The following is a 23,509-nucleotide window of genomic DNA, read 5'->3' on the forward strand; positions in this document are numbered from 1 at the left end:
TGTAAGGAGTCAGCCCTGCCCCTCACCTAACTATTCAGAACAGGGTCTAGGGACCAGAAGCATTAGCATCACCTGGGAGCTGGTTAGAAATGCAGACTCTTGAGTGCTGCCTCAGAACTGCTGAACCAGAATCTGCAGCTTAACGACACCCCCAGGTAATTTGTGTGTATATTATAGCCCGAGACATGCTGTCTACCACACTGTTCCGTGGTACCGTTGGGGATATCTGGATCACAGGGCACACTGTTCCCCCAAATTACAGCGAGAAGTTTAGTAACAGAAAATCCTACGTGGAAGATACATCTTGCATTAAATGGCTGAGTAAATTCCAAGAATTCCTGGACGGCCCTGTGTGCAAAAGCTGTTCTCTCTTACCTAACCCACGTCCCACCTCCCTTCTCCTCCCCCGACGGACACTCAGTGGAGAAGTCAGACGGAGGGGGAGAGGACATATTTGCTTCTGAGCTGGTTCTTGCAGTTTTTCTATGAAGCACCTGGCCTCCAGAGCCAGAGACGGGGCGGAGGCAGGAGGCACGGCCCTCAGTGCCTCAACTCAGAGACGACACCCAGTCTCTTGGGCAGAGCTAGTTATACAGCCCCAACCAACTGCGAGGGGGGCTGGGAAATGCAGGGGACCACAGGAGTGTTCAGGGAGCAGTAACCATCTCTGCCCCAGGTGGAGAATCAGTGGCACAAAGGAACAGCTACTTCAGGGCCCGAGGCCTCCCAGAGGCAAGAAAGTGAGACACTGGGACGTGGACAACTAGAGACTCAGAGCTTACAGAGGAGTCTTTTAAAAGCTGAGAGAATTAACACAGAGGCAAACGCCTGCCCTCCCCCAAGCTCTTACTTCTCCAATAACGGGGGAGGGGAGCATCAACTGGGCAACAGAGCATGGCTTTGGCAGCCAAGGTCGTCCAGGAATTCTTGGCATCCGTAAACCCACTTAATGCGGGCTGCACATTCCGTATAGGTTGGTCTCTTCTAGAACTTCTTGCTACAAGATGAAGGTGGGCATCCCTGCCTGCAATAGACTTAGTGCCCAAGACATACACTCACAGCCACTGAGATTTTAGGTCTGTTGCAGCAGCTACTGTGAATGAGCCTAATTCACTCCCCAAGCCCCCTTGTCACAGGCCTCCTCTCCTGCGTCCCCCAAAGGGGAAGACACACACCGCCTGTCGCTGGTGCTGTCCTCTCTCTGCGGCTTGGCCATCCAGGCGCTGCCTGCTTAGTGCCCTAACCCCACCCGCGCTGTGCGGCGCCCTTGGGTTAGAGGCTTGGTACGTTCTATGTTATAGGGAAGGAAACTCAAGATCCCACTGGAAAATAAGTAAGTAGAGGGCAGCATCTTGGTGTCCTGACTCTTATGTGCCTATCTGTGAGGGAGGAAAGATGAAGTAGGAATAGAAGGAGGCTTTCACAGGCATCGAGGATCGGAAGGGTTATCCCTAAGGAGCCATGGCTGTCTTTTAATTGGCTTTACACCATCTCCACTGAGAAGTTTTATATAATGAGAGGCTGCTGTTGGCCTGGGGGCAGGGAGTGCCGGGTGTAGACTCCTGCTGCTACTTGCAAGGCTCCAGAAGGATTGAAAATGCCAGCTAACGTCTAGTGAGTGCTGACTGTGTGCTGAGCATTGTCCTAAGAAGCTTCTGCGTAGAATCTAATTTACACTGTTATCATTACCCACATTTTACAAATGCAGAAACTGAGGCACAGGTGGATGAAATAACTTGCCTGAGGTCATGCAGCTACCACGAGGCAGGGCTGGGATGTGATCCCAGGCAGCCTGGCCCCAGAGCCCACGTGCACAGCCACCATGCTCCCTCAGCTCTGGATGCCGCCAATTCGAGGGCTTGGGGGCATCTCCGACCAGGGCTTTGAGGTCACATTGAGATACTCCTTGGACAAGGAATCCTTCCATTTAACATTCCATAGTCAAATACGTTTGGGAAACTATCCATACTCTCTCTCCCTTTCGGAGACTTATCCCACATCTTTGCTTCTTAAGGGCTGAGAAGGGCTGCAGGACAAAAATCTGCCTTGTGCTATTATCCCCGAGTATATCAAAATGTGGAAGCTTTATTTTCAGAGCTCCTAGCGTCACCCAGAACTAGGGTTGAAGAGGACGTACCTTGGGAGAAGCTGTCTAGGGACATTTGTGCTTGAGTAGGTAGATCACATGGCATCTAGAAAGCCCTCACCACTTGTGAGACTGCCAAGGCAGCCTCCAAGGGGGCCAGGTCAGCTCCAAAACACTCTCCCCGGGAGGCAGATGGTGGCCAGAGGGGGGATGGTATGAACCCTGCCGGTTTCCAGTCCTGCCTGGCCACCCTCAGCTCTGTTACTCTGAAGAAGTCACTGCAGGGCACTGAGTCTCAGTTTCCTCATCTGCAAAATAACATCCTCCTTCTAGTGCAGTCAGGGGATTGAGTGAGCAAATATACATAAAGCGGCAGGGACAGTGGTGTGCTCTGATGAATGGTGGATGTTGTCACTGTCATCTGTTGTCTGTTTTGCTTGCCTTATTCTTTGTAGTCTTCTAGGTGGTTCTACTTGGAACTAGGATACTAGGGTTGGAAGCTTCCAAAGAGCAGGCTGAACCCAATTCCACCCTGTCAGGCTGGAGGTCGTTGTGCCTCTTTTCTGCCCCAAAGAGGTCAGGGGACTCCCCAGTCCAAGAGATAGTTTCCTCCTGAGAAGGGGAAGTGGATGCTCTTGGGTTGGACAAAAGAATAGGGAGGAAATGTCAAGAGCTGAGGCTGAGCTGTGGGACACACTAAGATTTAGCTTCAGATCAACATCAAAAGGGAGCATTAACCCAGGATTCCAGAAGGTCCCAGAAGATCCAGAAAAGGAAAAAGTTGATCTCCTTGCTAGAGGCAGAATCTGCACCAGGAAAAAAGTTTTGATTATAAATGAGATGCCAACTGGCAGCGTATGTGAGGTCTGTGCCAGCACTGAGCGGTCACCTAGCAGGGGGCGTTTCTAAACAATAATGGATCTGAGAATACATTTCAGAAGGCGATTATTTTAAAAAAGACCTTGGACAGAGAGGGCCATTGTGGTTGGGCAGAAAGGGCGCTGGGCTGGGAGTTCACCTCAGCTGGTCCCCTGATGGCTGTGACCTTGTCAAGTCATGTCACCCCATGGAAACTCAGCCTCTTCCTCTGAAAAACAGACATAATAGTATCTACCCTGTAGTACTTCTGTGAGGGACAAATTAAACACTGGATCTGAATAGCTTAGACAATGGAAAGCTCAAAACACCAAGAGGATAATATTAAAAACTAGGAACACCCTTTAAGGATTGCTTGCAGGAGACAGCCATCGTGATGAAACAGCGTCCATCTAAAAATCTGATGGACTCTCCCACGGTAAAGTCAACCAAGCAGACCCAGGGTGTTGGTGAAGATTAAATATGACAAGTGTGAGAGGCTTCCCAGTAGATGTAGAATTGCTATATGACCCAGCAGTTTCACTTCGAGGTATATATCCAAGAGACTGGAAAACAGGTATTCAAACAAAAACTTGTACAATAATGTTTATAGCAGTACTGTTCACAATAGCCAAAAGTGGAAACAACCTAATATCTATCAACTGATGAATAGATAAACGAAATGTGATATATCCATGCAATGGAGTATTATTCAATCATTAGAAGGAATGAAGTACTAACACATGCTGCAACCTGGATGAATCTTGAAAACATGATGCTCAGCAAAAGAAACCAGACACAAAGGCCACATATTGTATGACTCCATTTACATGAGATACCCAGAACAGGCAAATCCATACAGACGGAAAGCAGATGAGTGGTTGACGGGGCCTGGGGTGGGGGGAAGGGAAGGACGGGAAAGTGATTGTCTAACAGGTATGAGGTTTCCATCTGGGGGGGGGGGTGAAAAAGTTCTGGAACTACATTGTGATGATAGGTGCACAGCATTGTGGTGGCACTTAATGCCACTGAGCTGTATACTTTAAAATGGTTTACATTGTACAATTTGTGCGACGTGTATTTTACCACAATTAAAAAAAGTTTCCTGGTGAAGAGGAAACATGACCCCAAGGCTAGATTCCCCTCTCCTAGAGTGTGGTTGAGTGAAAGGGCGGGGGCTTCAGAGCTTGTCAGCTGGAAGCTGAGGTCTTGTGTTAACAAATTTACCAAGGGGCTGTGGCAGGCGATCCGTGTGCGGGGGCCCCAGGGGGCCCCAGAATCAAGTATGACATGCTTCCTGCTCTCACAGTGTATATGCAGTATTCTCACTTGAGGACAGACTGACAAGTACTATATGTAACAAGGAAGTAAGCGCAGGACAGTGAGATAGTCATTCTGCCTTGGCCACTGTGCTGTGCTGGCTTCTCGGAAGAGAAGATAGTTGAGGACGTGGAATTTTGGAAGGCTGGTAAGAAGGGGAAGGTTTTCCAGGGAAAGGCACAGGGTGGGGGAGCAGGGGGAGCATTTCAGAGTGGGTAACAGGTTGCTATGAATCAGGCACGGTGCCTGCGGAGCTCGGGGAGAGGGTCCTGAGAGAGATACACTCCGAAGGGAATTGGGTCAGACTGTGGAGGGCTTTGAAGGTGGAGCTGGGGAAGTGGGGACTTGCTCTCCAGGCCGGGGGGAGCCGAGGAGTCTTCTAAGTGAGGAGTAACATGACTAAGCCCGCGTTCGAGAAAATGATCAGTGTTGCGGAAGATGGACTGAAGAGGAGGGGGCTGAGGACGGGAAGGTGGGCTGTGGCATTATCTCTACAGGGCTCAGGGAGCCTCCCACCCCCACCCCGAGCAATGGTAGCGGGAAGGGTAAACCAAATCTGGTGAGCTTTGCAAGATTCTTGTTTGCATGGAACAGAAACTCATTCAAATTAGATTAGGCAAGAACCAGAATTTTCTATAACTGAGAGGTCTAGGGCAGTCCCAGAAATGGCTCGTTCCGTGGGGCTCGTTCCCTCCATCTCTCAACTGCCCTTGGTATGGGATCTCTCCTTAGGCAGCCCCTGCCTCTCGGCGGCACCGTGGTACTCACAGTCCCCGGCTTACCTCCTCCGCTCAGAATCCCCAGCAGCAAGAGCCCCCCCCAGGCATTCCAACGGAAGTTGCCAAATTGGATTTATTGGCCCATTCTTAGTCTTGTGTTCATCCCTCAGTGAATCGCCAGGGCCAGGGGTGTTCTGCTGAGCCAGGCCTGACCCTGCAGTGCGGTCAAGCAGCCCACCCCAAGCACAGGGATGATGAGATGCTGCTGTTACCAGAAGAAGGAGGACCTGCTGCTAAAGGGACATAAATTGCAGATGTCTCCCCAAAGCATCGTCTCTGTGCCAAGTCATTTACACATCTCATTTCATCCTCTAAACCAGCCTGAGGTGGAATCGGTTATCTCCCTTTTACAGAGCAGGAAACTGACTCATAGGCTAACTTGTCCTCCCTCCCCCACCCCCACCCACAGCACTTTCTCTGTTCTGTACTGCACGGGCATCTCTTAGGGAGGCAAAGTAGAGCCACTAAGAGGGTCACAGCTAAGAAAATGAGAACTAAAGGGCATGATCTTTAAGCTGAGAGACACTCAAACTGCATTCAGCCAGACAGCTCATGTGGGGGTTGGAGGTCCTGACCCCTTAGTCGTTGGAAGATTGGAGGTCAGTCCAGTTGTTGGGGATGCTCCTTCCCTGCGTTGCTCCTGTCCCAGGGGCAAGGCAACTGGGAATCACTGTTGATCGGAAGGTGGGAGAGTGGGTGTGTGCATCTCTAGACATGGAATACAAACTGGTGGTGATTCAAAAGCATTCATTGCAGACAGACTTCACGAACACCACAGCTTCCCTGCCCTTAGCAAGACATCAAAGAAGAGGGTGATGGGGCATCTGTCAGGGAAGAAGGAGTAAAGGGCATTCATGCATAGAGCACAGGATGTACAAAGGCACTGAGGCACGCTTGGTGTGACAAGTCTTCGTGATGATAAAATTCCCTGGGAAGCCAGAATAATTGTATCAGAGAGAGACAGGCTTCCGTGGAAATGGCTTCTTTTGGCATCAGCACCAGATTAGAAGCTTGGGCCTCCCCAGGTGATTCTGCTTCCCTGGTCTTCATCTTCAAGAATTAATTCACAGCTAATGACAGAGTCACCCAGGCCACCCTCTGCCCTTCCAAGCCATGTGCCAGGTTAAAGGCCTTTGACTTGGTAACAGCAAGCAGCATAAATCTGGAGCATTTCCTGTTTGGGAAGCAGGGCAAGCGATGCAGTGTCAAAAGGGCCTGGGCAGGAGTGAAGGCAACCAGCAGGGCTTAGCGGCTGCCCAGAGCCCCGCTGCGGTCTGACGCAAAGCACTCTGGGTGAATGGGGGCGTTCTAGAGATACGGACATCCCCAGGGGACTGGCCCGGCCCAGGGTAGGAGGCAATTTTAGATGCTCTGACTACTATTTTTGGAGTCTGGATCACACTAATTCACTACTGCTCCAAATGGTGAGCCGCCGAGGAGGCCTGCAGGGAACCCGAGGGCTGTTTCCCAGCCGCTCTGGTTCGGCCTGCCCGGGGTCTGACGGCTGGTGCCCACTGCCCCCACGTCCTAGGTGTTGTGCGCTTCCTAGTTATATGCTGGTCCATAGCACCCAGAGCGCCCGATTCCAACTCCTCCAAGGAGAATCCTTCACACCCTGATGGAAAGGGATGAAGCACCCTCTTAGGCGAGGACTCAAGACTCTGTCAGGCATATTGTACACCTTGGACTCTGGCTAACTTAGGAGAGAAGGGACCAGAGCAAGAGGCATCCAGAAACTTCCCTGGCCTCCCCTTCTCAGAGTTGGCTGAATCAGGCAGGGAACAGACTCTGTGCAGGGAACAGAGTCACTTTTCCTGCTGAGCTGAGATTTCCTCTTGCTTGCTTGTCAGCAGTAGAGGGGCCACAGGAAAGGGGAACGGGCAACACAGGATGCCTTTATTGGGACAAATCTGGATGGATGAAAGGAGCGTGTATGAGAATGTATCCTGGGAACCTTCCAGCTGAAAGCCCAGAGGCGCAGTGCTGGTGTGCTTGTCACAGGTCACATTCCTCTCTGTTTCCAAAGCCAGTCCTTACTGATGAAGGGGAAGAGAACAGGGAATCTCCAGACTGAGATGAATCCTGTCCTTGCACCTTGTTTCATAGAGACTTCAGGGTGAGAATAAAAGATATCATTCCCATTTGTGCCTGTGCTTGTGAAAATACAACATATGTTTGAACGTCTTTGCTGGCAGAATTCTAAATGCCTCAGGTGAGAAATGATGTATCCTGAAAAGATGATTTGACTTTTGGGAATGTTGCATGTGTTGAGCGTGGTCTGGAGTGAGTGTGTGTATGCATGTGTGTCCGTGGGCATACATACTGCATCCCAGCTCGCACCATCTGTTATTAATAGTTATTCCCACACAGGGAGGGGGGGAAGAGAAGCTGGGACAAAGTGAAAGAGTAGAATTGACATTTATGCACTACCAAATGTAAAATAGATAGCTAGTGGGAAGCAACTGCGTAGCACAGGGAGAGCAACTCGATGTTTGGTGATAACCTAGAGGGGTGGGATAGGGAGAGTGGGAGGGAGGCTTAAGACGGAAGGGGCATGGGGATATATGTATAAATACAGCTGATTCACTTTGTTGAACAGCAGAAACTGACACAACAGTGTAAAGCTATTATACTCCAATAAGGATTGAAAGAAAAAATAAATAAATAAAAATAAATAAAATAAAATACGTAAGATATAAGGATGTAACGTACAGCGTAGGAAATGTAACCAATATTTTATAATAACCTTGGTGGAGTGTGGTCTATAAAAATATCAAACCACTATATTGTACATTTGAACTAATACAACATTGTAAATCAAATCTACTTTTAAATAAATTAAATTTTTGTTCCTCCTCTAAAAAAAAAAGTTATTCCCCATTCTCCTGCATCCCTCTAGCCCTAGGCAACCACAAATCTACTTTCTGTCTCTATAGATTTCTCTATTCTTGACATTTTGTATGAGTGCAGTTATACAATACGTGGTCTTTTGTGACTGGCTTCTTTCACTGAGTGTGAAGTTTTCAAGGTTCATCCCTATTTCAGCAATGTGTCAGCACTTCATTCCTTTTTTCAGCTGAAAAATATTCCATTGTATGGATATACCGTATTTTATTAATCTATTAATTAGTTGGTCATATGGCTTGTTTCCACTTTTTCGATATTATGAATAATGCTGTTGTGAACGTAGTGTACGTGTGTTTGTGTGGACGTACGTTTTCACTTCTCTTGAGTATATACCTAGGAGTGGCATTGGCGGATCCTATGGCAAATCTGTGTTTAACCTTCTGAGGAACTGCTAATATGTTCCCAAAGTGGCTGTATCATTTTACATTTCCACCAGCAGTGTATAAGGGTTCCCGTTTCTCCACATCCCTGCCAGTTCTAGTTCTTATCTTTTTTATTGTAGCCATCCTACCGGGTGTGAAGTGATAGCTCGTTGTCTGGACTTGTACTCCCTGATGGCTAGTGAACATCTTTTCAAGTGATTGTTGCCCATTTGTATATCTTCTCTGGAGAAAAGTCTTTTCAAATCTTTTGTCCATTTTAAAATTGTTTTTTGTCTTTTTATTATTGATTTGTAAGTTTTTATACAAGGGTGAGTCAAAAATTATCAGCACTCCGGTTATATTAAAACTTCCGTTGGCCGCACTGTCTTATCAGTGCTTTCCATTCAAGGCTACTGTCTCCCCAGTCACTGCTGTGCAGGTGTGAACGTGTTACATTAGTTCATTTGTATCTGCGGTGTGAGCAAAAATGGATGCCCCATTTGTGATCTGCATGAAAGAAGAGCAGCGTGCAGTGATTCATTTTTTGTGGTCTGAGGGTGTACCTGATGCCGTTATTTATCAAAGACTTTGTGTGCAGTATGGAGAAAGTGTTCTGTCGCAAAGAAGTGTGTATGAATGGACAGAGAAGTTCAAGGAAGGTCGCACAAGTGTTAGCCATCAAAAAGGAGCCGGATTTACCTCTGATGAAGAAGTGAAGACAGCAGTGCATTCATGGCTCGCAGCTCAGCCTAAAACATTTTTTAATGAGGGAATATGAAAGCTTGTTGACAGATGGACAAAGTGTATTGAAAAGCAAGGAGATTATGTCAAAAAATGATGTATTTGTCTTTTCTAAAAGTTAATTAAAATAGTCCACAGCCAGAGTGTGGATAATTTTTGACTCACCCTTATGTATTCTGGATATAAATCCTTTATTAGATATATTATTGCAAAAAATTTTTCCTCTTCTATTGGTTGTATTTTCACTCTCTCAACTGTATCATTTGCAGTGCAAAAGTTTTTAATTTTGATGATGTCTAATTTATTTATTTTTTTGTTGCCTGTGCTTTTGATATTGTACCTAAGAAGATATTACACTTAAGAAGGTATTGCCTAACCCAGGGACACAAGGGTTTACTCCTGTGTTTTCATCTCAGAGTTTTATAGTTTTAGCTCTTCCATTTATGTATTTGATCTATTTCGAGTTAATTTTTGTATATGGTATAAGGAAGTGGTCTGACTTTATTCTTTTGAATGTGGATATCCAGTTTCAGAACTTTTTGTTGAAAAGACTATTCTTTCTTCCATTGAATTATCTTGGCATCCTTGTTGAAATCAACTGACTATAAATGTAAGGGTTTATTTATGGACTCTCAGTTCTGTTCCATTGATATATATGTCTATCCTTGTATACTCTCCAGTATCATGCTATCCTACTGTAGTTTTATCTATTAAGTTTTGAAATGGAGAGGTGTAAATTACCCTTTTTTTCCTTCTTTTTCCAAGATTGTTTTGGTTATTCTTGGTCCCTTGCATTTCCATATGAAGCTTAGGATCTGCTGGTCAATTTCTGGAAAAAAAAGGCAATTAGGATTTTGATAGGGATTATGTTGGATATATAGATCAGTTTGGGGAATATTTCATCTTGATATTAAGTCTTCTGATCTATGAACATGGGATGGCATTCTATCTATTTAGGTCTTCTTTAATTTCCTTCAACAGTGTTTTGTTGTTTTGAGAGTATAAGTTTTTCATTTCTTTTATTGAATGTATTCCTAATTATTTTATGCTTTTTGATGCTATTATGAATGGAATTGTTTTCTTAATTTCATTTTTGGATTGTTCACTGATAATGTATAGAAATATAGTTGATTTTTGTATATCCATCTTGTATGCTGCATCCTTGCTGAACTTGTGTATTAGTCCTAACAGATTTTTAGTGGATTCCTCAGGATTTTCTATATATAAGATTATGTCATCTGCAAATAGTGATAGTTTTACTTCTCCGTAACTAGAATGTAAAGGAATGAAACTGAGCTATATGTAATGAGATGGATAGACCTAGAGATGTCATACAGAGCAAAGTAAGCCAGAAAGAGAAAAATAAATACCGTATGCTAACTCATGTATATGGAATCTAAAAAAATAGTATTGATGAACCCAGTGACAGGGCAAGAATAAAGATGCAGATGTAGAGAATGGACTTGAGGACACGGGATTGGGCGGGGAGTGGTGCGTGAAGGGGAAGCTGGGACGAAGTGAGAAAGTAGCATAGACATAGATATACTACCAAATGTAAAATAGATAGCTAGTGGGAAGTTACTGTATAACAAACGGAGATCAACTCAATGATGGATGATGCTTTAGAGGGCCAGGACAGGGAGGGTGGGAGGGAGTCATGGGAGGGAAGGGATATGGGGATATATGTCTCAATACAGCTGATTCACTTTGGTGTACCTCAAAAACTGGTACAAGAGTGTAAAGCAATTATCTTCCAATAAAGAGCTTTAAAAAAAACCCAGAAAACAAAAAAAAAACTAGAATGCTTGGGGCCTACTCCAGAGCATTTTTATTTCATTAGAGGGTCCTGAAAGGAGCTTTGTAGCTGGCTTAGAAAAATACTAAAGCAGTTACTTACCCAAATTCATTGATACCAATTCCAAAGATTAGCTGTTTGAAAAAGAATTGAATTTAAACCTGATATGGCTAAGAAATTCTGTCAATAGCTGTATTAGTTTGCTAGGGTTCCCATAACAAAATACCACAGGCTGCATGGCTTAACAAGAGAAATTTATTTTCTCACAATTCTGGAAAAGTCTAAGATCAAAGTGTCAGTAACTTTGGTTTCTCCTGTGGTCTCTCTCCTTGGCTTGCAGATGGCCATTTTCTTGCTGTGTCCTTACATGGTCTTTCCCTGTGCACACACATCCCTGGTATCTTTCTGTGTGTGCAAATTTCCTTTTCTCATAAGGACATGTGTCAGGTTGAATTAAGGCCTAATGGCTTCATTTTAATGCAGTCACCTCTTTTAAGACCCCTATCTCCAGATACAGTCACTTTCTGAGGTGCTGGGTGTTGAGGCTTCAATACGTAAATTTTTGGAGAACACAGCTCAGCCCATAAGAATAGCCTTATTGGCTTTCCTCTGAAAGATCTGATTTCTGGTTAGTTGCAACTAGTGAAAGATTTATTTAAATAACACATTCACAAGACCACCAAATGCCAGTGATCTGCAGCCAGAATTAAAGGGCACTGCCTCTAGTCCCTGAGCTAAAGGATCCTCGCTTGTGGTCCTGCATGTTCCTTGAGCTCATCTTGGTCAGGCTACCCTAGAGCCACATCAAGGAGGGTCCAGCTATCAGACTCAGACATGCATGTAACACCTAGAACCTCTGTTTATACTACCTGCTTAAAAAAAGTAATTCCAGAGCCTGCTGGGTAAACAGTATGGTGACATACTTGTATGAGGAGTCCTGAGAAGTGAAATTTGAAGTTCTTAAATGGAAAGACTCCTGTGAAATGAACTTTAAAGCTCTGAAATGCAAAAGCTCACTCTAATTTTGTTCTTTTTTCAGCAAAGAGTCAGTTTTCGAAGCTCAAGATGCTAACTATTCTTTGCTCTTTAATTCTTACAATAGCCAAGAGCAAAATTAGTTACACCTATAGAAACCGAAAATCAAACTTTCTCTCCAGGTCATCTGACCTGAGGATACATCCCACCTCGGCTGGTAAGACAATCTCCGTCTTTCCTCTGCACAGTCTCTGCTCCGTTTTTCAGCCTTTTATTTTTTAACTCTCTTGCCTTCTGAGTGTTTTTATTGACGTCTGGCCACAAACCCTTTTAGGAAGCAGGCAGTTGTAAATCACCCACACGGAAATCAATAAAAACCAGTAGACCCCATAATAAGACTGATTTGCTCCCAGATAACCTGGATCCTGCAGGCTCAGAAGTTATGTCCATGGAGGGATCTGCGAGGAGGGTGAAGGGTAAGGGGGGGCATTGTATTCCGAAAGAGGAGGTAGGCAGCCAGCCCCCAGAAGCTCAGGGAAGGGATGGACTTTGGCTTCTGTCCATGCTCTTCTCATCTGGCCTCCAGGGAAAGCTCTGTGTTTCCATTTTATCCAACTCAGATTTTTCCAGCCACATCAGTGGCATTTTCTTATCTCCCAAGGATCTGCTTCAGAGCTAAAGTATCTTCTTTAAGCCTCAAGAAAGAGCAGTAGGAATGAACTGCTGGATTTCCTGGGGAGGGGGAAGGTGGCAGTGTAGGTTACCGTAGCACAGAGGCATGGAAGAGGAAAGAAGCTCTGTCAATCTGTCTATTACCAGGTCACTGCTTTCTGTCCCCTCCAGGGAGTCAAAAGTCAGAACTTTATTGTACAGAAGCTGAAAGCTAGGCTGGGAGAAAGGCATGACTGGCCCTAGGTCACAGAGTGGCTTCATAACAAGGTCACAAAGAAATGGCCTCACTGCTTTGAAATCCTAGTTTTGTTCCCAAAAGGAGCTTTGCTCAGGAAATGCAAATTCATGGGTAGTCAGAATGAAAAAAAGTTAAACTGCAGAGAAAAAATGTCAATCAGCTGGTTCATTTATTAAAGAGGAGTACATCAAATTGCCTCCTGTAAGGGGCAGGAGGGGTAATCAGGCTCAGAAAAGGACTGCAAGGAAAAACTCAGAATGCCTGATTTTGCTCCCCAGGTAGCCCTGGTTTCCTCAAGTTGTGCATCTCTGGCCCTCCAGGAAGTCTTGTCCCCCCTTCCCTTAGGGGCTTTCAGGAGACGTATGCATGTAATCTAGGGTAAAGAATTATTTGATTCAGTTTAACATTAGCCAAACCCTAATTATGTACCTGGTGCTGGGGATACAAAGATGAGAAGACTGGGTTTGGAAGGATGAATAGGAGTCTGCCATGAAGCCCATTGAGTTGCTGTCAGCCAAGTCGGGGAGACCAACCTGAAAACAAATAATTGGAATTGTGTTTGAGCAGGGTCGGCCAACTTTTTCTGTAAAAAGCCAAATAGTAAATAATTTAGGCTTTGTAAGTCAGGTAGTATATGTCTCACAACTCCACTCTGCCCTCAGATTGCAAAAACAGCCATAAGCAATGAATAAATGAATTGTTGTGGCTGTGTTTCAATACAATTTTATTTACAGATAGAGTCAGTGGGTCATATTTGGCCCACAGGCCAAATAGTTTGCTGAACCCTGTGTTGGAGGAAAGTCACTGTGACATGGGAACCAACCTTCCCAAGGGTCCATTTTCTGGTTCGTTATCAGCTTCTCTTACCTGGAAGTGCAGATGAGAAATTTCCAGAAGCTTCAGTGTTTCCAGAAGCTTCTTAAGAACGACTCAGCTTAAACTCTGGATTGAACTCTATAGTATTTTCCAAACAGTTAACTTAAGGAGAGATATTATACATAAAACAAATTGCAATTTAACAGACAGAGTATACGTCAATCTGTTGTTAAGGATGATACCTTCTCTATGATGAATCAGTGAATCCTCAGCCTCAAAAACCTCTTCTGGTCCTGTGCTGGTGTTTCTTTTGTGCCACCACTGCTGCTGGGTTCTGTGTTACCCTCATCATGGTGTGTTGAACAGAACCCTGGGCTTGGAGCCAGACCACCCTGAGCTCAAACCCTGTTTACAGTGCTTGAGAACTGTCATGCCTAGAGCAAATTATTTAGCCTTTCTGAGCTTCTCATTTGCAAAATGGGAATCATAATACCATGCAGCGCTGTTGTAAGGACTGAATATGATAAAAGGATGTAAAGAACCAGGTAGAGCACCTAGTGCAATGAATACAGGTCTCTTCTGCTGATGCCTCACCAGTTGTTTCCATGCGCTCACCATCCTTCCATTGTGGGAAGATGACAGCTCCGCTGGAGAGAAATCCTCTACGGTTCCTTCCTGTCTCAGATCATTGAGCAGCCGCAGTTGCTCGTGCCTGTTCAAGCAGCAGCATCCTGAAATTCATGTGCTTCAGGCCACCAAAGTTTGCTGTCGGGACAGTCATTCCCAGGCTCCCGCCTTTGCCCTCCCCACCCCCAGCCTCCCAGGCCATTACACATCACTGTTTACCATAGTCTGTTCTCAAGCTGTGCCTAAAGACTCAAATCCTGCAGCTATTTGCATGACTCTGGATGCCAAGGGAATTGCTCCATTTTACTTAAGCACATGGCTTCTTGTGGCCACAGCCTCCGTCCAAGGAGCGACTTTTGAGTCGACCAAACTGCAAATGCAGTTCAACTCAGATTCCCTTGGTGAAGAAAAGACCCTGGCCAAGATCCACAAGGGCTCCTGTCCCCTCCATAGGCCTGTGAGGTGTGAGCTTCTTCCTTGTCCTGCAAACCAAGGTCCTTGCCCCAAACTCTGGGGCTGGTGTCCAGGGCAGAGGGCAGCAATCATCTTCACACAGCCTTCTGTTGCTGGGGTCTTGGGGTCTGCTCTCCTGGGGAGGGTTAACAAATGCCGTCTGACTCAGGGCTGAGGAGTAGATGACGTGAACTCCCGGTGGTCATCCTCAGGAGGCAACGACATTTGAAAATCATTTGAAGGTTGAAATTTGACTCAGCAAACATGTCTTTGTGTTCACTGTGGTATCTTTGAACAGGAACATGCAGGCTGCTCAAACCTAGCTCTGCCTCTGGAGACTGAGTTTTGGGCCAGGGGTTCTGGGAGGATGCTGAGCCCACCGAAGGGGGCAGGGAATGCAGAATGAGGAGCAGGTTCTGAGGAAAGGGGCATGGTGATAAGTTTAGTTAGGGAATAACTTAGGGCAAGCGCATTTGCTCCAGACCTGAGTTTTTCAGATCAAACTCTCACACAGACAGCAGAGCGATGAAGGGAGAGAAGACTTTGGTGTTGAGAAAGACCCTGTACAGTCTTTACAGTCTGTAAAGACCCTTTACAAAGGCTAAGCTGTTTGTCCCAGTTGGGAATCTTTATTGAAAGAGCCAAAAAAACCAACATAAGCCAGGTTAAGCAAAAAGGAGTATCCATTTGTTCTTGAAACATAAAAGGCCAGGGATATCAGGCATGGTTTGATCAGGGCCTTAGATAATAGCCTCAGAACCTAGTTTCTTTCTGGCTCTTTGCTCTGTTTTCTCTTGTATCAATTCCACTCTTAGGTGAATTCTTTACTATCACAACTAGGATTCTGTTTTCTTACATTCAAAGTCTGCACTTAAGAGTAAGAATCTCATTCCCAGGATGCCCCGTGAAGTCTTAACTGTATCTCATTGGCTCACTGGTCACATGCTCACCCTTGAACCAATCACCGAAATGGGGGACGTGAAACAAAGATGGCCACAGGCTGCCTCCAGCCCTGGGATGCCAGTTAGACCCCTCGCCACTGATTGTGTGACGACTCTCAATAGGCTCCATGGACCCCAAACTCACGGGGCACAGGCTGGCGACGTAGCGCAACCCTAGGGCAGAGTGGCAAAGGAACGCATCCCCACACAGGCTGCTGATGTCACAAGCTGCTCTCCTCTCCCCCAGAAGGCCCCTGTCACCAACCCACTGTAGTCCTTCCTTTGGCCTCCTGAAGCACGTATTGGGCCCGACTCTGCCTTGCAGCCTGGCCCAGGCCTATTTCCACAGCTTCTGAGAACTGGGATTCCCAGTGTGGAGATAAATGGGGTGGGACTCGGAGCTGGGAGCTCCATCACAGCAGGGAAGAGCTATGTCTTCTGTTTTCCTTAGATGGTGCAGCTGCTTCCTATCTGCCCCGCACGGTGCTGTGAGAAGGACTTTCAGTTCCGCACCTCGGCTGGGGTTGCCCTTGCTGGCCCTGAGATAGGGCTGTGATCTGGAACCATCCAGATCCCCTGTCTGGAAACCTCTCCCAATACTCTTGTTCTGTCTCTGCTGAGATTAGATAGGAACAGGAGTGACTCTGCTCTTGAGAAAGAACAAAGACCCCATTTGGGGCACAGGAGACTCAGGTTTTAGTCCTGGCTCTGTTCCCTGACCGTGTGACCGGGCACGTGTCACTTTACCCCTCTGACTCAATTTCCTCATCTGTGAAATGGAAATATAACACCTTCCTCACAGAGCTGAGAGGGTTCAAAAGCTGATAAATGATATTGTACATGCTGTGCTGTGTGTGGAGTAAGCCCGATAAAAGGTAAGCTTTAATTCCTAGAGTCCTTTCTTTCAAGAGGAGGCGCCACCAGGTACTGAGCTCTGGACCCGTGCTGTGTTCCCACAGCTGGGGCGTAGACGAAAGCTCTCTGCCTTCAGGCTTGGCAGCTATGGTTTGAGTACAGGAAACCGCAGCGTGGCAGATGGGGGGCAGCTGCACCGTGCGATCACGGACCAGAGAGCACGCAGCGTCCGGGAGAGGTCAGGGAAGGCTTCCTGGGGAGGCAGCCTTGAAGGACACGCTTGGAGCTCCAGTGCCCAGCACGGCACTGACATCGAGCAGGCACTCATGAGTGTTTCGTGAATGAATGAATGATATCGCCGGGCACCGTGCAGGCCATCTTTTCCTTCTGACTTTCCCCAACCAGTGCCTGCGTGTAGACCCTGATGGTTACTCCCCAGAACAAAGCTGGGAAGGGAAGGGGAGAAGGAGGGGTCGTGGAGAGAGGCACGGCAGACAGGCACGCTGGGAATTGGACATTCGCTTATTATTTTTCTTTGTTTGGGGATAGGGGTGTTGCTGAATCAAGGAAGATATTTTATCGTATTTTAATATTATCATTTTTTTTGGCTGCGCCACGCAGCTTGTGAGATCTTATTTTCCCCACCAGGGATCGAACCTGGGCCCTCGGTAGTGAAAGCATGGAGTCCTAACCACTAGACATCCAGGGAATTCCCAAGAAATTTTACTTCTGTTTGGAACAAAGTTCCCAAGGTGGTAGGGTGCTGTTCCTGGCTTTTCAGACAGGCTGCTCCCTGGCGATTCTCTTTGATTTCTCAGGACACCAAAGAGACTATCTTTTTTTTTCTTTTAACAATTCCATTGTTTATTATGCAAGTAAGTCAGGCTCATTGTAGAAAAAAAATGGGAAAATATATACATGAATATATTAAAGTTATTCATAATTGAAGATAACCATTTTCAACATTTGGGTTTTAACCATCTGGACTTCTCTCCCCCACCCTCATGAATAGATAGAGCCATACATCTATCTACTCATATTTCACATAAAGTGTATATACATAAAAATATAGATGATTTTTAAATGAAAGTAGAATCATGCCACCTGTTTTTAATCCCGATCCGTATATTGCAAACAAAAATGACTATGTCTAAAGCATCAAACCTTTATGCCTTCGAACCTTTTTTTTTTTTAAGCTCTTTATTGGAATATAATTGCCTTACACTTTTGTACCAGCTTTTGAGGTACACCAAAGTGAATCAGCTGTATTTATATATATATCCCCATATCCCCTCCCTCCCACGACTCCCTCCCACCCTATAGATGTTTTTGAAGAATGTTTTTCGAACCTTTTTTAAATTTTTTTTTTTTTTTTTTTTTGGCTGTGTTGGGTCTTCGTTACTGTGCACGGGCTTTGTCTAGTTGCGGCGGGGGGGCAGAGCTACTCTTCGTTGGGGTGCTCAGGCTTCTCATTGCGGTGGCTTCTCTTCTTGTGGAGCAGGGGCTCTAGGTGCTCAGGCTTCAGTAGTTGTGGTGCACGGCCTTAGTTGCTCTGCGGCATGTGGGATCTTCCTGGATCAGGGATCGAACCCATGTGCCCTGCGTTGGCAGGCAGATTCTTAACCACTACACCACCAGGGAGGTCCCCCTTTGAACAATTTTTGATGGAAATGTTCTAAAATGTAACTCACTTTCCATTTTTCCCCAAGGAGCCAGCACGGGAGCTCTGCTTCATCCATGCTCACCATGGACATGCCGGCTGTACAGCAGGGCTGAGCGCAGGGACTGGGAGGCTGTCTAAGACAGGCCCGGACCCAATGGCCCCAGGGTCTGGGCCATACAGAGTGCTTGTGTCTGCTCTTCAAAGTGTGGCTGCTTCCTTCCTTGTGGTCAGTTGTGTCTTCTCACTGTTTTTAATCTGCTGTGGGCTGGAAAAACCAGAAAACCAAGCCTGCAGGGGAGCATATCTAGATTTTAAGCTGTCTTCTGTTGTGTGAGGCACAGGTGATTTGTGTTGTCAATATTTTCTTTCTCAGATATAAGTAAAGAAACACTTCTTAAGTATTTACTATGTTCTGGATACTTTACATGCCTATTTTATTTAAATCTCATAACAACACTTTGAGCAGCCTGATCCCATAGAAGTTCATTGCTTTGTCAAGGGCCACGGAGCTGTAAGTGCCAGAGCTCTGATGGAACCTGGTCTGTTTCACTCCCAAATCCCAGCTCTTCTCCCTGGACCATGTCCCATGCTTGCTGCCAGTCGTGGGCTGGATTTGGTTTGATGTCATGGCCAGAGGCAGGGCCACTGGACTGGGGAGCTGCTTCTGCAGGGGGCAGGGCTTGGCTCCCCTGAAGGTCTGAGGCCAGGAAAAGAGCCTTCTCCTCAGGCAGCACCTCCAGGGCCCGGACAACAAGGAGAGACCCGTAGAATCACAAATCACCCAGAGAACCTGTGAGATGGGGCCTCATCAAGCTTTAGGGAGGGCCAGTCTCCGCTTAGCTGACTGGCCTTCTCAGATAGTGCTCGTAGTTGGCACTGCTTATTGGACTTGATTTGAATTAGATTAATTGGCAGGAAAAGCCCAGGGGAACATTTTCTCACAGTATAAATCAGAGATGGCAATTGGTGGCTGCAGACCAAATCATGACCAGGGATATATTTGTTTGGCCTGCATGGTGTTTCTCTAAATTTTTTCTTTTTTCCTAAGCTCTTTATTGGAATATAATTGCTTTACACTCTTGTACCAGCTTATGAGGTACACCAATCAGCTGTATTTACACACACATCCCCATATTCCCTCCCTCCCGCAACTCCCACCCACCCTCCCCGTCCTGGCCCTCCAAGGCATCATCCATCATCGAGTTGATCTCCCTTTGTTATACAGCAACTTCCCACTGGCTATCTATTTTACAGTTGGTAGTATATATATGTCTATGCTACTCTCTCACTTCGTCCCAGCTTCCCCTTCGCCCCCCGACCCCCAACCCCGTGTCCTCCAGTCCATTCTCTGTATCTGCATCCTTATTCTTGTCTTGTCACTGGGTTCATCAGTACCATTTTTTTTTGACTTTTTGAATTAGGTTTAGCATTTATAAATTGGGAGATTTCATATTTAAACATCTGGGATTTGGGCTTATCTTGAAAATATTGGGAGATCTAGCCAACAAAGATGGGTATTTTTTCATGCCCCCCCCCCCCCGGGCCCCCAGTTGAATCGTAACTGCCCCTGTTAGATGGTGCCTGTGCTCTGTGGCTGGCCACACCCCACAGTGGCTATCATTCATCTCACCTGCCTGGCCTCTGAAGGATCAGAATTTACCACCTTTGCACATATCCTATTTTTACAGAAGCTGGTTGCCAAAGTCTTTTTAATCTGTTTACTAGCAATATGGTTTCATTCATTCATTAATTCGACTAACATATAGTGAGTAGCCATTCTGTGTTTCACCCTGTACTGGTTCATAAAATTTTGAATATTTATTTAAAAAGTTATAAAAATATGAATGAGATATAGTCCTTGCTGTCGAGGTGCTCAAATTCTAGCTGGGCTGAAGTCTGTGCAAATTGCTCTGGGGGAACGGGGGAGTGTGGTAAACTGAATAATCCTCGCCACTCCCTGCCAAGATGTCTGTGTCCTAATCCCTGGGACCTGCGCATATGCTACCTTAAATGGAAAAAGGACCTTTGCAGATATGATCAGATTAAGGTTCCTTGGATTTGGAGATCATCGTGCATGAGCTGTGTGGGCCAGTGAAATTCCAAGGGTCCTTATAGGAAGGAGGCAGGACAAAGTCAGACAAGAAGGGAATGTGAGGATGGAAGCCGAGGTCAGAGAAGAGAAAAGATGCTACACTGCTGGCTTTGAAGATGGAGAAGCGGCCACCAGCCAAGGAATGTAGGCAGCCTCTGGAAGCTGGAAAAGCAAGAAGATGGATTCTCCCCTAGACCCTGCAGAAGGAACACAGCCTGCTGATACTGACTTTAGTCACTGAGACTGATTTTGGACTTCTGACTCCCAGAACCGTAAGATAATAAATCTGTTATTTTCAGAGACCAGGTTGGTGGTAATTTGTCATAGCAGCCATAGGAAACTGATACCGGAAGGTAGACATTTTTTTCTGGGTGAGTGAAGGAAGGAATATTTGAACTGGACGAATAGGAGTTCGTCAGGTATAGAAAGGGGATGTAAGGCATCCACAGCATAAGGAAGAGGATTGTGCAAAAGGTGTAAAAAGGCAGGGGATGTCTGGAGGTTGGCTATTGGCTCATTGTGGCTGGACCATAGGCTATATGAAGGCTGAAATAAGAAATGGGGCCAAGGAGAGGGGCTGGGATCTTGACTTAAAACTGGTCCCATGGGGAAAGGGAGTAGTTCTAAGTCAAGATTTCTCACAACCTCAGAGATTATAAGAAAGGGAAGGTCGATCCGATTTATGTTTTAGAGAGACTGCTCTGGTATCTTGTGCAGGGGAGTTGGAAGGGGCCAGCCCAGAGGAAAGGAGACCAACGAGACTGTTGTAGTGACTCGGGTCACGCAGTGCCATGGCAGGGATGGTGACCACGGGAAGAAGAGAAGTGATCAAAAATACCTGAACTAGGATTGACGAGACTTGGAGCCAAACTGAATGTAGGGAGTGATGGAGAGGGAGGAGTGATGACGGTTGGGTTTTTAGCTTGAGTGCGTTCACTAGCACACAGGAGTGGGTTTGTGGGAGGGCAGGACTGGGGCCGGGAAGAAATGATGGGTTCTGTTTGGAACATGGTGAGTGTGAGGGGCCCACGGTGCACCTGGGTAGAGGTGCACACTGTCCAAAGGCAGTTGGCAATCACATCTCCATAAGCGTGCTCTCTAGGGTGATGTTCAAGTCATCTGCATTTCTTCTGTTCCCTGGCAGAGGTGAGGAGCAGGGGCCTGGGACCGAGGGGCTCAGTGGTGTGCTGATAAATGTTCAACAGCCGGCTCTATAGTGAAAAAAAAGACTTTGATATATAGCATTTGCTGATTCCTGTGGTATAAATACTCCCATCATGACCAGTTTTAATCTACTAACTCCGCATCTCTGAACATGGAGTTGGGAAGAGGTACATGGTAGCGCATCATTAGAGAGTGTTTCCTCCATACAGACACACTAGAAATGAATCATCTCAAGAGAACAGATAATAGTAAAATGTAGTAAAACAATTAGGACATCATTATTGTGGGTGCTTATTTCCTTTGTTTCTAGTCTAATTTAATTTTTAATAGTGTCTGTGTTTAACGACCAGCTCACAAAATACTTGACAATTTTATATTCAGCTCTTGTGAGCCTGTACCAGCAGGCACCAGCATACCACTGGAGAAGTTCCCGTAAAGTACAAGATAGAAGGTCCTAGAAGGCCACCTCCTTCCCAGACAGGGAAGTGACTCCGGAGATCACACACCTGGGGAGGCTAGAATCAGGCCCAGGATCTAGGAGGCAGCTTCTGGTCCTCCATTGACTGGAGGCAGCCTCAGGCCTCCCTGATGGCCCCTTGGTGCCCTGGCCAGCTTTGCAGACCCGGGAATACCGTGTGGTCCTTGACCCCAGGACGATGACTCATGTCACCCTGAAGTGAGTGACTCAGGGAAGAGGCTGCTGGGCGGCCTGGAACAAAGAGAACTGGGCGAGATTTATTTCTCCTGGGAGCTCAATGGGAGGCTCAGATACTTTTCTGCTGTTCCCGGTGCCTTTGAACTGCCTCCGATTAAGCAATTGCACATATTTCCAAGAAGAGAAAATTTTTTTCAAGTGGATTTATTTTAAAAAAAAAGAATTGCTGAAGTGAACAAGCTGGAGAGGAAAGCTCGGGAGATGTTCTGGCTTACTTCCTGTCCTGGCTGGGGCTGGGGCTGGGGGTGGGGTAGATGGAGGTCTGGCTGTGACTTGACCCCTTTTTAGGGGGTGTAGAAGCGGGATCCCAGACATTTCAGGATTTCTCCAACCCTCCCCTTCTTCCAGAGTGGCATCTAAGGTCCAAGGGCTTCCTGAGGGCCAGAGAGTCGGGGTGAGGGGGGCGCCATCATTTGACAAGGTGGCCCTCCTGTTCCTGTTAGTCCTTGCTTGGTAGGTAACTTCTGAATCCACCTTTTGAAGACACCGTCAGGTCTGGCAGCTGTCTGCTCCTGGGTGCACAGAAATTACTGTGCTCTCTGCCCCGTGCCCCCCACCCCGCCCTCTGTGAGGACGTCCAAAGGCCTTGTCTATCAAGTTACATCAAATAGCCGTTTCCTCTCTTGGGGGTCTTCTCCTCTGGGTACTGTCTGGGAAATGGGGCCCAAGACCTCTCTGCTCTCAGATGTGGGCATCTTTCCCCACCTCCCCAGGGAAGCAGGGCACAGGCCCCAGTCTCAGGCACTCACCAGCGTCCACCCCTCACTGCTTCCACCCCACCGCTCCTGTCTTTCCTTTGCCCCATAATCTTCACGAGTCTTGGGTGGGGGGACACTTACCCTTATTTAGGTTGTTTTTGCCCAAATCCTTTTTTCTGTGCGCTGAGCTTTTCCTGTTCCCCTACACGCTGGCTCTTTCTGATAGATAAGGCGGAGATAGACTCCCTCTCCTGGGCCTCCTGCTATTACAACTGCCCCCAACCCCCCACCCAGGCCGTGAGCACAAAATGGGCTCGCCGTTTGCCCGAGGGGAAGGGCAGTGGGGGAAGGGAGATGTGAGGAGTCTGTTATTCCAGACGTGCCATCTATCCTGTGTGGCTCCCCTGAGTGCCCCCACCAGCCAAGCATCCTGTTCACTCAGGTACTCTTCCTCCCGGGGCTGGCCCGGTCTCGCCTCCTGGATGTGGCCCTGGCACTGGTCTCAGCAGACGCTGGCTCACTCTCAGGGCTAGAACGGGTCTGAACCAGGGGAGGAAGGCAACCGCAGCCAGCGGGGCCGGTGAGAGATCCTCGGGACTGGAGGGCATGGCCAGAGCGTGCAGACCCCAGGGAGTGTCGGGAGTGCTTAGGGTCCTCTTCCCGAAGCACCACTAGGCCACAGCCCCTGTGCTCCCAGCCCCTGGACCACGAGGCCTGTGGCGAGGGCGAGGCCATGGAGGGGCTCCCTTCCCGTC

At 46.9% G+C, this 23,509-nt stretch overlaps 1 protein-coding gene across 3 annotated transcripts in view; it reads left to right on the forward strand.

The window, feature by feature from the left end:
• IRAG1 (inositol 1,4,5-triphosphate receptor associated 1) overlaps window positions 1-23,509 on the forward strand; it is a 120,843-nt gene that overhangs the window by 14,020 nt on the left and 83,314 nt on the right. The window lies entirely within an intron of this gene.

This window comes from Hippopotamus amphibius, chromosome 9, assembly GCF_030028045.1.
Source record: "Hippopotamus amphibius kiboko isolate mHipAmp2 chromosome 9, mHipAmp2.hap2, whole genome shotgun sequence".
In the NCBI taxonomy this organism is placed as follows: domain Eukaryota; kingdom Metazoa; phylum Chordata; class Mammalia; order Artiodactyla; family Hippopotamidae; genus Hippopotamus; species Hippopotamus amphibius.